Raw genomic sequence first — 12,950 nt, 5'->3', positions numbered from 1 at the left:
ATTTCCTTGACAGTTCTCTGCCTTTCCTTGTAACTCCTAAATACTTTAAACCACATCAGTAAATATTAAAAAATAAACACTGCCTTTTTAAAAGTGATATTACTTATGTACAGAGGAAGTCTGTTTAGAGATATGTTTTTCCTCCATTTTTGGGTGATATGGAAATCTAATGGCTCATTTTTGCCATAAAAGATTTTGAAATACCTCTCAATGAAAGAACAGTGTTGCTCTAAATTTTTAAGTGGTTGTTCGAAAGAGTGAAAGAATTAGACCTGCTCAATGAAACAGTTACACAAATCATTTAACACTGATGAAAGAACAGCAAATGTTTAATCTGGTGACATCCATAAAGCATTTTAAAAAATTTTTTCCAGTAAATATTTAACTGAATTAGTCAAGTAAAAAAATTCTAATGCACTGCCTCCTAATGTCAATTAGAAGCAGTTTGAAAAATTATTTCTCTTTGAAGATTAGGTTGACTACATGTAGTAATGTTCACATGAAACCTAGACATTCTCAAAGATCCACCGAGAGTCATCTGAGCAACTCCAAAATACATTAACCTGATTCTAACCATTGGTGAAAACCAGAATTGCTTATAAGTAAATAAAAAGGAGGAGGTTAAAAAAAAAGAATGGTTAACATTATCAAGGTATATAATGCTTTTATGTGATCTTAACAACTACAAATAAAGGAACTATGCTTAATCAATAACTGTGTAAGTTCAAGGCCTAAGCCAGCATAACGTGCCACTGGAGTTTACTGGAGTTTATATGTATTACAGCGCAATTACATAAAACCCAATTACACACAAAAGCTTTTTACAATTACAGTGGTGAAAGAGCAGAGGAAGGGATGGATTTTGCCTAATGACTTCAATTTGAAAGTTTGAATTCCAGGATTTAAATTTCAGTCCTTTCTGTGCACGCAGAAATGTATGTAATAAGACATAACACTAAAAGATGAACCATTATAAATTTTTTCCTACTATTTCATCAGCAAATGTAGAGAATACAACCAGTGCTCACCAAGTAAAGAAAAATACTTGCTTTGTATGTCACTCAAGTAACTTAAAACACAACACTAATGTTCATAATAATATGTGAAACACCTGAAATGAATATTTGGCTCTTAGCAGAACCCTGCTGGTAAATAAACATCATTTGTATTGTTAATAATTTGAATCAGGTTTTTGGTTTTCTCTTTACATGAATTAAAGGAGGCATATTGTGCATGATATAATTAATGATGTAGTGTTGAAGCATACTGTATCCAAAGCTTTCCTCTTCTATCAACTCAGTTCATAAGAAGAGCTTCCAGATATCATGCAAAGCCAACTAAAACCACCCAGGCTTTGTGTGTGATCAAGAACCAGATAAAATTTTTTGCAGGGTCAGAATCTAAGCACTCCTAGACTCCCAGTGAATTTGACAAGTCTTACATTTGACTTTTACAGAGAGGGTAGTAAAGGTTGCGGGGAGAGGAAGGGATGTGCAGCCTTTTTGTTTCAGCATACAGAATAAGGGGTTTTTTTTCCTAATATTTGATCGCACTTCACAAAAAGGTATTATTTAATAATACAGAAGAGAATCAAAACAGCTTTACTGGATGAGTAGCACTGTGATAGTTTCTGCAACAGTCAGTTTTTAGCAGGGTTTTACAAAAGCTGATTTAAAACATGGGCTTTTCTTTCTGCCATTCCTGTAGGTGATTTCTGCAGAACATCTACTGATTTTCTTTCAAAATGTTATTGAACCACCAGGGTTATTAGTTATGTTTTCATTTACTATAGTGTCATTTTATTTCAGCGTTGTCATGTGAATAATAGGCAATCAGGGCTGAAACTTTTCAAAATTGCAGCCCTCTAGATGTTACAATTAAATCAATTACAAACCCAGAATAAACAGTTTTTAATCACATAAAACATTTCTCCTACATTATACTATTCAATTCTGTTATGATGGAAATCTAAAGTCCATAGAGTACTTCAAGAAAAAATACTACCATTTGTAGAAAACTCCCGCTTAGCCTGATTAATAAACTGAAGCTCAGAAAATGATGTGCATGAAAACAGCTGTTCTTGCCAATAATGGCATTTTATTTTCAATTTTAGTGCTAACACTGTGTCAATCTAAACAATACTTAAGTACATTATGTAAGTATAACAACAGTGACACGACATAAAACAAAATGTACCACATTCAGGAAGAATCAAAAGTAAACAGTGTTGAGAGGAAGGCAATTGTCGCTGTGCAGCAGCTGGTGATGAACCATTGCCATCAGGAAGAGGAATGCGAGGCACAGCAAGAGTGCTGCCCAATTATGCCATGCAGATGCACTAAAAAGTACAACAGAAATTGAATATAATCCAATGACACGGCTTTGACGGTTACAGTGTTTTGTACACGGGCAGACACAGCCAGCAGAATAGCTTTGTTGGGAAAAGATACATTTGAGCCCCATTCGTGGTCTATAACATCAACTTCTAACAGTTTCACCTTATCAGTATAGGTAACTGTGTAAATGAATCCCTGAATAACACTGGTCTTTTTCAAAGACATAGCTCTGGAGATGTAATGCTTAAGATACATCTTCTTTTTCTTTTTTTTTTTCTTTTTTTCTTTTTTTTTTTAATTATCTCCCTAAATAGGATTTTGAGTTTTAAATATGTGTATCAGTGGTTTTTGAGGGGTTTTGTGGGATTTTCCTTTTGGTTGAGGTTTTTTTTTTTTTCGGGGTGTCATGGATCTTTATAAAGGGACAGCACAATTTCCATTTACCACTGGTATTTTTGTTCTTATTTAGGTATATGCAGAGAACAGCTTAATCTGGGATCTGTAATAGTAACATCGATGACAGGCACCGATACTAGGCAGCAGTGAAAGTGTCAAAATAATTCCTTATTTTATTTAAGGATCATGGTGAACACTGAGATTTCCAGTTTGGGAAATATTCCAAAACATATTGGCAAACCGAAACACTTCATATATATGTGTGTGTGTGTATATATATATATATATATAATGGAAGTTGTCCTTCCTTTTTCACTTCTTATAAATGTGCATGTGTGAGCAGAATTCAAGCAAACTGAACAGGATGTTTTCCTGTATCCTTTGAGTCCAAAACCTGCAAAGATTTGAGAGACATTGGTAACTGTTAGCGACAAAGGAAAATTCATGTCAGCAGGGCGTACATAACAGGTCAATTTATGTGCGTACTTGTCAAACCTAAGAAGAATCTACATAACAGAGTTGTCCATTCCCAAATGCATAGAGATCGTAGAGAGTCAAGGAAAGAGAGGTTAACTGTGGTTACACACCCAAACTATCTGTTCAAATTCTGCTAATACAAAACAAAAAACTGCAAAGATACACAAAGTGTCCAACTGGGAGAAAAAAAAAAGAAAAAAAAGCACTGCTACAGTTCACTCTGACTATGCTATGATTCAAGACACGGTCTCAGTTCACCTAAACTATAAAGCAGAGGAACAGTACTATCATATGCCACTTCACATCTTCAGACATTGAAATGACAGGGATAGCCGATAACGCATTCAGCTCACAAGCTAAAAAAAGACATCACAATGATGTGTACAAGAGCACTTATGTTTTCCAAGATTATAGATATTATTAACATCAGTACACTCCAGTTTTAAAACAAGGAAAAGTAATTCTGAGATTTCTTAAACTGCATTGATTTCTTTACCCAAAAACTGTATGAACAGATGCTGATGCAGTTAGCCAAAAGTGTGGTTCATTAATATACCATCATGGAAGGAATACTAAAATTTGCATAACACTTAAGCACTGAACCTGCTGCTGTATATCTAACTCTTCCACCCAAGTTCACAACCATCTTCTCATGTATGTCTGTCATGGAGTATATCGACAACGTGTTCTCTCATTTGTCTCCACCAGGCATAGCAATTTGTAGGGCTGTCCCAGATGATGCCTCCTCCAGACTAACTATCAGTGTCTCTCCATAAACTCTTGCAGCCAGCATTTATTGCTTGCCAGCTTTGGCCAGTAAACCTTCTGACAAATATCTATGGTTCAGGCATTACCAATTGCTGAACAACGCCACCATCCTCTCGGGTGGACTTTATGTGAATCAATATTTTCATGTATACAGTATTTCACATCTTAGTTGAAATAAATTATTCGTGTATTTGTGAGAAAGACTGGGAGACCAATGCTTTCATGGGATGATGCTCATTGTTGTCACGCTTTGTTACAGGTGTGCTTTGGACTTTTATTTTCATAATTTTTATAATTTTTCCTACTTGAGAACTGGGCGAAAATTATTTCTTACCAAACATTTAAAGTTTATTATGTTGTGCATGTGTTTTTTAACCTAGATGATCTTCTAGAATTCTGAATTATGAAATGGTTTTTAAAATTTTCTGTTATTTTTTTCCACTATGGGAGTTTCCAGAAAGATACAGAAAACTATTCTTCAGTATCCAATGCATTGGTTGCTTTACAATTTAGGATTAATAACACCCCCCCCCCCCCAACTCTCTAATTATTTCATTGATTTTTTTTTTAAATTATTACTTCATTCCACTTTATTACTCAAACAACTTTCCAGAGATAATTATGCCATGTCTTAGCTGGACTTTCATATTGACAAGCAAAAGAATTAAAATATTATAGAGAAGAATATGAAGCATAAAACTGTACATGAATTACTGACACTATTATGTAGTTTAAGGGAAGCCGAATATACAGTAACTATTAAACCTTGTAGACATAGGCAGCCCATGCTTCCTTAATAAGAGAGAGGGCTGAGACTGAAAAATTACAGTTTAGTTTACAGAATGAATGGATAAACTGATCCTACTGTATCTAAGAGGTATTTAAACTTGCCAATTATATTTGCTTTCTTAAAAAAACTCTCTTCCAAGGAATAAGGAATTTCCAGGACTGTCATTTTCTACATGCCCTTGGCCAAAAAATTTATTCTATTTAACAATGCCTTGCAACTTAATATGCTTGTTCTTGCCAGAATGCCACTCTTCCTAATGCAATATATATACTTTCTAAAAGCTCTTTTGGCTACCTTAAACCCCTGTTCTCTTATTCTTCCCAATAAAAGCAAAGGCATAAGAACATCTGTGCCCATGGTTTTAGGAGCTTTTTGGAATTTGCAGCAATGAAACATGGCAGGTTCCTTTTTCCTTACTTTCTATACCAGTCATCCACCAACAACCACTAACGTTAAAAAAAGGAAAAATGGAATAAGTATTTTCAGTGACACACTTGCAGCTAATGTTAAAACTGGGGAAAAACTCCCAATAACTTATATATGTATTTTGAAAGACACAAAGTCAACTTTGGCATTTATAGAAGTACATTATCTGGAAATGATATCTTTAAAAGCATTTTTAGTTACAGCAGCAAGACTGAAATGAAACACACCTGCCAAATAACTACTAGGTTTTGAACAAAAAAAAGGACTTGTACAATAGTGAGAAAATAAAAATACTTGTGAGCTATATTTTCCCCTTAGAAATTGTAAATCTTGTACAAAATCCAGTGGGAGTGGGACACGTATACGTGAGCAATGAACTTACCCCCTGTGCTTGTATAATAGAAAATTAAGATGGTTAAAAATGGCACCCAAAAGATGAATGAATTCCTAAGGAAATAAATTAGCTTTTAAATTACTATTGGAACATATGCATTATACAAAAGATCATGAAATCCATTTCATCTGACTTATTGTACAATGAGCTACAAGAACATTTGCAACTGATAGAAGCATGTAAGATCTCATGTATTATTCTTACAATAAAGATTACACCACGGAAGTCAGCTATTATACTTCCTATTGTGTTCTACCAATCTGAAGGTCATGAAGCAGGGATGTGACTTCACCACCTTGGTCAAGATTTTGAGTTACAGAGTGTATCATGGAAGTTAAGAGTGTTTGAATTTCATATCCTATGCACATTTACTTACCTGCAGCAACTTTGTCATTCAAAGTATAAGGAAGAGAAGGAATTAGAACACACGTTTGCAACAATCAAGGATGAAAAATATATCATTTAAGGCAGAAGTCTTCTTCTACAGGAATTTTATGACTGCAGGGATAAAATAGCCCAGATTTAAATGACTCTATGTTTTCTTAAAGATTCCAAAGGAAAGCAACATATGGATGCTCTATGTTTAACATAATGAAAAACAAACGCTCAAACCCCACAAAATTCCATTTAAAAAAGCTGAAAACTGCACTCAGAATCAAATGCAATATGTCCAAGAAAATACAGACCTGTCACAAGCATACTTTCCTATCCCAAATTATTAAACCTACACGATGAAGCCAACCTTTAGAAGACATTTGTCAAAGGCAAGGGAAAACATTATATATTTTTTTTTTTCACAGGAAGCCTGAAAACACAAGTTTGCATTTTGGTCTGAAAGAGAAAACACAAGAGAAAGGTTGCATGGGGTATAACCTCACAGCACCTGCAACCTCTTTGTACTGTACACATGATTAGTTCAAATTCAGGACAGAGTGACAGCTGCCTTATTTGTTTCTCTTCAGTTGCAATCAGAAACTGGTAACATGAGAAACAGGCCGTTTCTTCAAACATGGTGAAGGCTGCAGGCAGGGCAGCCGCAAAGCCCAAGAGCCCAAGGAACTCACCATGCCTGGTGGTGACAAGGCAGCAGTCCCAGTAGAGCAGCCTTGGCACTTCCAATTGACACACTCGAGCAGCCACCGCTTTTTCCCAGCCTGGAATTTCAAATAATTGTATCCAATGCACCGTGCATTTGTTTAGCCCTTAGGAGTCAGTGTTTCTGTTAGACTGAACAGTAAACCAGCTAAAAGTAGCAAGGCTCAGAAAGTATTTAGAAACACGTATCTACCACCTCAGGAAAATATTGGACTTACTTTGAAATCCATTTCTATTCAAAACAAACTTGATTCTGTGGGATTTATGTTTATATTTAAAGTTAAATGTGAAACGAGTGCAGAAAGTACAAAAGATAAATACGAAATGAATACAAAGTATTAAGGTGCCCCGTAAAACTCATATTGCTACTTGGGGACCTTGGCTCCTGATGGGCTTTTCTGTAGCTTAAAGCAGATGTGAGCATAGCCACTCTATGAGTAACTACGTGCAGTCTTTTATGCAGAAAGGCTCTGTAGTGCAGTTTGGGATTTGTACTTGAGAGCTGCCTTTAGGGCCAGGTCCTGCTTCAGAATCTACATTGATTCTTTCCAAAGCTGCAGAACTACTGACACGTATCTACAATTTCTTCATGTTCATAAAGGAAAGCCTAGAAAATGTTTTTACAAGTACTCAGTTACCCTAATGGAGCAGGGGTTGCATTCAAAATGTCTTTGTAGCCTCCTCTGAAACAAGCATATGCAGTTGGAAAAAATCTTGTTTTCTCACTTTTGAATGTCTTTGTGGGGTAAGGACAGATGGACTTTGCTATTTAGAAAAAAGATCTCACAATCCTACAATATTAGCACATTGCTGTGGTAAAATCATGAGAAGTGTGTATGTCACGCTGTCCCATTTTGGTAGTATGTTAATGCAAAATATTTTTTTCAATTTAAAAAAATAAACATTATGATTACATTTATTAAGTGATGTTAGTGCAATACCAGATTCTCAGGTACCATCATGATGAGGGTTTTATAAATACCGTAAGAAATATAATGCAACATTTAAAAAGTCAAATCAAGAGTGCTAAAACATTGTTTTTGCATGCTATGCCTATGATTAAAAATTGACAATTTTTGTCCAGAATCCGTATTGCAGATAGAGAATGCCCAGATTTCTCTGTTCAATGGAGCCAAGCAGGACAATCAAACTGTACAAGGGCCATGCAAGCTGTAAATGGGGACCAGAGAGTTAAAACATACAGGGAAAGGACGGGGACATTTCGGTGACTAATTTTTATGGAAATTTCCTGTTTGTCAGAAAAGCCAAATAATTTTATATGAATAAGAATAAAATTGTGGTAGTCTCAGTGGTGGACACTTCAGTGGAAATGGCAGCTCCTCCATTCTCAGAGTACAGCCACAGCCCCGACAGCAGAATTCAAGTAATCCATGCTAGGGATGAGAAGTCGGTTCTCATTGCTCTCTTTACATACTTTCACATAACATGTTCAAAGTACCTCTCCATCAGGAGGCAGGATAGCACATAAATTTTGCACAGATTTGATTACTGAACAGTCTTCAGCTGGTAATGCCTCTGGTGAGATCGGAGTAAGTGAGCTGGAGGTAAAACATTGTGTATCAGCGGTACCAACACTGGGTTACTGAGCCACTCTTACATAATAAATCTTATATCAGTAGCATGCACAATTTATGGCAAACAAATGAGGGATTTCACATGCTGCTTAGATTTGTATATACACCAAGAAAGAACGCGGCCCATAAATAAGGTTGTTTGGAAAACATTTACTGCTGTCATACTGATAATGCATTTTAAATCCCGGGGCTATCAAAAAAGTGGATTTTTTTTCTCCATATTGTTTGACAGCTGAAATTAAACAAATCCTATTGAAGTACAAAGCTAATAGAAGGTTTACTATGTGTGTCATTAGCACCATCCATATAAGGAAACAGAAAATATGAGGTGTGGATTTTTAAAATATGATAAAATGAGAGCACCGTTAGACGCGTATGAAGGTGTGACTTCAGGCCAGGCATTTTCTTATTAGAATCAAAGTGACTCTATCTTACATTAGTAAATAATCACTGTTGTGTGATTCAAGTTGACATCTTTCAAATTATTTTATCATGCCAAAAATATATATTGCATTTGAAATATGTTTTAACTGTTACACCATCTTAATAAAATATATGGCATAAAATGATTACCTTACCATATGCTGCTAAACAACTTAATGTTCAGTCATAGTGAACCTTAAATGATCAACTTAATTTATAAGTTAGCATTTTTTTTAGCCCTTGCTTTAATTTAGCATTCTATTAGTTCATATGCTAGATTGTTTAAATCTTGTGTCAGTCCTCAGATTTAACACAAACATTCAACTGTATTTCATCTTCTTTTCCTTTAAAAAAAATGTGAAATTGAGTTAAATCAAAAAGATTTAGCTGTTTCTGCTCGAAAACAAGAAACTATAAATTCCACATGATTTCTGCATAAAAACTCAGATGACTGTTTTGAAAACTTAACATAATATAATTATCAAAGATGATTATTAAGGCAATTAGATGAACATGCTATAATTTAAATTAGAAATCAGAAACTTAGAAAGTGACAAAAGGTTTTAGTTTGTTCAGTTAGATATGCAGCGTATCCATACCTTTAGGACTCTCAGTGTTAAAAGTATATTTGGAGTGCTTGCTTTGGAATAATAGTTCAGTGCTAACTTCAAATTAATGTTTAAACATTAGCAAAGTTATGGGCAAAATCATGGACATAAGTATAAATTCATCAGAAATTCAATATTGCATTTTTTACAGACTAAAATCCATCTTAGGACGTGGACAAATTTAGCCAAATGGACAAATATGTTGAAGGCAGCTTGATTTTAATTCCCTACAATAGGTATATTATTTCAGATTTTTTTTCAGGATTTATCATATGTTCTTTAATATATGCCTTTCTCTGATACACATTACTGTTCCCCTGTGCTTCATGTCAGTTTATATCACTGTATCTTAGGTTGACTTTTTTCTTGTGTATCGCCCATGATTATCTTCCATTTGTTAGTTTTTGTTAGAGAGCTGCCAGGCCAGAAATACTTCTCATCTACATAAAGGGAATTTTAAAATGCTTATTTCTTATGGCTAAACTCCCTCACATCACCAAGTTCTCTTTCTGTGTTTCTGAGAAGCAAATGCTCAAGGCAGAATATGTATGTTGCTTGTGCTGATGCAACCTTTATGAAAAAGGTGCAAATATTTTATAACTAGCTTGATCGACAGATGTATTCACATGTGAAATTCTCCATCCCATTCTCAAATCCACTTATTTCAATGCCCTGGATTCAAAAAACATTAAATGGTTAAATTGGCTTTTAACTTTTTTCTTTTTATTTTTTCCCCTCTTAAAGCAGTACATCTCTGTAGTGTATTAAAAGGCACCAAAAATGGTTACTTGCAATCTAGGTATAAACTACATACACACTTTCAAGAGAAGTAATCTTTTCTTCAGTTGGGTTTTCCATGAGGAAAACAACTAACTTCCCTCACAGAAAATATAGATTCTCCAAAATTCAGAAAGCTACAAAAGAAAGAAACTTTTAGCAAAGTAAAACTATCTGGAAGCTTTGGGGAGAACTGAATGATGTGATTGGCAACCTGCATTCTGTTACTTTCTCTTATGTTTATGTACACTTCTATGCCTGCAGCACATAAATACTGTTTGTTAAACTTCTGTTGTTATGGCAAGTGGAAGTCACTGCAAAAAAATACAAGCATGACAGGCAGTATCTGAGTAAAAGTAGCCACATAATTTTTGAAGCAATACTTTAGAAAAAAAATGGTCTGCATCTCTTCTATTGAGTCACATTTTTCAAAGCTCTATCTTTCTTGTTGAACTACATCTCTCTAAAGTAAATGATGCTAGGTGTAAATTTCTGTTGATATTATTGATGAAGTTAGACCCATTGCACAGGAAATCAGACAACAAACCCCTGTAATATTAACTAGAGGCAAATATTTGTCTCATATAACAGAAAGAAATTCTTCACAAACCGTAAAAAAAATTAAATCCCAGGTCACATCTAAGCATTTTTAATACTGTTTGTAAATGAACATCAGTAGCTAAGAACAGGCACATATGCTGAAAACACGAGTCCATCTATCTAGCGGTATCCTGCTCCTGACAGTGGCCTATCAGTGTCAAAGAAATAGTACAAGAAAACACAGAGTGAATAGGCACATTCCCAAAGAAAACTATTCCAGCTATCACCTATTTGTGCCTCAGAGACTTCCTAGCATAAATTACATGCCCAGTTTTGTCCTGACCCTGGAAAAACTTCTATGCATCCACCAGAGCCCTTACTGAGGAGCAGAGCAGCAGTACAGGTGGGGCAGTGATTCCCTTACATTTGTTCTGAATGTGCCACCTCCTGGATTCACTTGGTGCCCCCTACTTCTTGTACTGGCAGGGAGACTGTATAGTCACTCTGATACTCCTCTTCCACACTGCACTATATCATACTTTTGTTCAGCCTATAACATACATACATCAGGCAACAGATTTTCTTTGTTCCATGCTCGAGAATCCCAGTCTACTAAGACATCCTGCACAGGGAAGCCATTTCACCCACTTGATCACCCTCCCAACTCTGCCTTCACTGCATTTTAGTTGTGCCTTATACACTGCTATGAAGTGGAAGTGCTAACAGCTGCCCATGACATACAGGTTCAAAAACAGATTTACACGGGTTTGTTATGAATTTTCTTCCTAATATTTCCAAATATTGTTTCATTCCTGAGCAGAGAGATGATGGTCATCTTTGGTTTGTAAGTATTAAAGCCTTGAGATCTGACTCTTGAGTGGCGGTTAGACAGGGACCCTATTTGTGAAGTTAGGGTTAGGGTTTTTTTCCCCAAGTAAAAGTTTACTGACACAGAATTTCATTTGCTGTTATATTACCCAGTCTTAGGAATTCCTTAGCAGCTTTTCAGTCAGCATTAATACTAACTACTAATGACCTACTATCATCAGGAAAATTGCTGCAACATTATTCATCCCCTTTTCCAAATCATCTATACTGAGCAGAACAAGTTTCAGATCCCAGTGGAACTCCAGTACAACTTCCCATTTACTTTTTTTCGTTTCTTCATTATGCTTTTTAAGAAGAAAACATTTAATGAAGCCATTTCTGTTTGGAATTGAGCAGATTTACTTTCTAAAAGCAACTAAATCTTGAATAGTTTATGTATTTAAATGCTGGTGGTTTTCTTCCTGAAAGATCTCTGGAGCCTGTTTCTGGTTTAGTGCAGTGATTTCAGGTATATCATTCCCAATTATCCCCCCGCTACTTGCACTACTTTTAGATGCTTGATAAAAAATCTACTGTCTAAACAGCAAAGAAATTGTCAAGCTAGAACAATGTCACACTCTCAGTTAAGCATTTACATGGAACCGATATAATTTTCTTAAACAGCTGGAAGTAAAGCTAGAGCATTGCTAATACAAGCACATAATCTCTCTAAAAAGTACACTTTCTAATGATGACATCAGCCAGATACCTGACCAGCTGTGTCAATGGTTGGGTGCCGTCACAAAATTTTCATCACTGAAAAACCTTTGCCTGTGTCCAGGTTTAAACAGGTCATCAGTGATTGTTGGGACTACTGCTCTAGAGAAGTACCTGCCAGTCAGCGTCCAAAATGTGCTGTGTAAATTCAGCTTACAGACATCCTATGCATTACAGCAGCTCTAACTTGAACTGGGAGTACTGTGGTCAGCATACAACAGCCACGTCAGGCGTCTCAAAAGACAGCGAGCTGCCTTCTGGCCATGCCTGTAGGATCCTGTCTTGGGTAACATTTCCCTTTACATCTCATATGAAGGGAAAACAAATTACAGAATGGGGACAGTCAAAGAGAGATTTTTATTTATTTATTTCTGCCAGATATTTCTGCCATTATACTTTAAAACATTTTAGAAATGTCACAGGTTTCTGCCAAATGATGTCTTTTTGTTCTAAATGTCTTTCTTTTCTAGAGGAATACACAGTGCAGCATGCATATAACTTCCAAACAAGGAGATAAAACTAGCATTGTGTAAGAAATAATAGGATATACATAACATAAGCAAATACATATGACATGGAATCTAATTTCTTGCCCAATACAATAACAAAAACCTGAATAAGCAATGCTGATATGTCGGAAAAAAACTGTGGTTTTTCCAGTTAAAATTCTTGAGGATCCTAAAAAATTAAAAGAGGAAAGAAAATAATTTATTATGAAGTAACAAGATATGGGTAAAGAAA

The sequence above is a fragment of the Gallinula chloropus genome (genome assembly GCF_964237585.1).
Source record: "Gallinula chloropus genome assembly, chromosome: 4".
NCBI classification, from domain to species: domain Eukaryota; kingdom Metazoa; phylum Chordata; class Aves; order Gruiformes; family Rallidae; genus Gallinula; species Gallinula chloropus.
Note: the sequence above shows the minus strand (reverse complement) of the source record.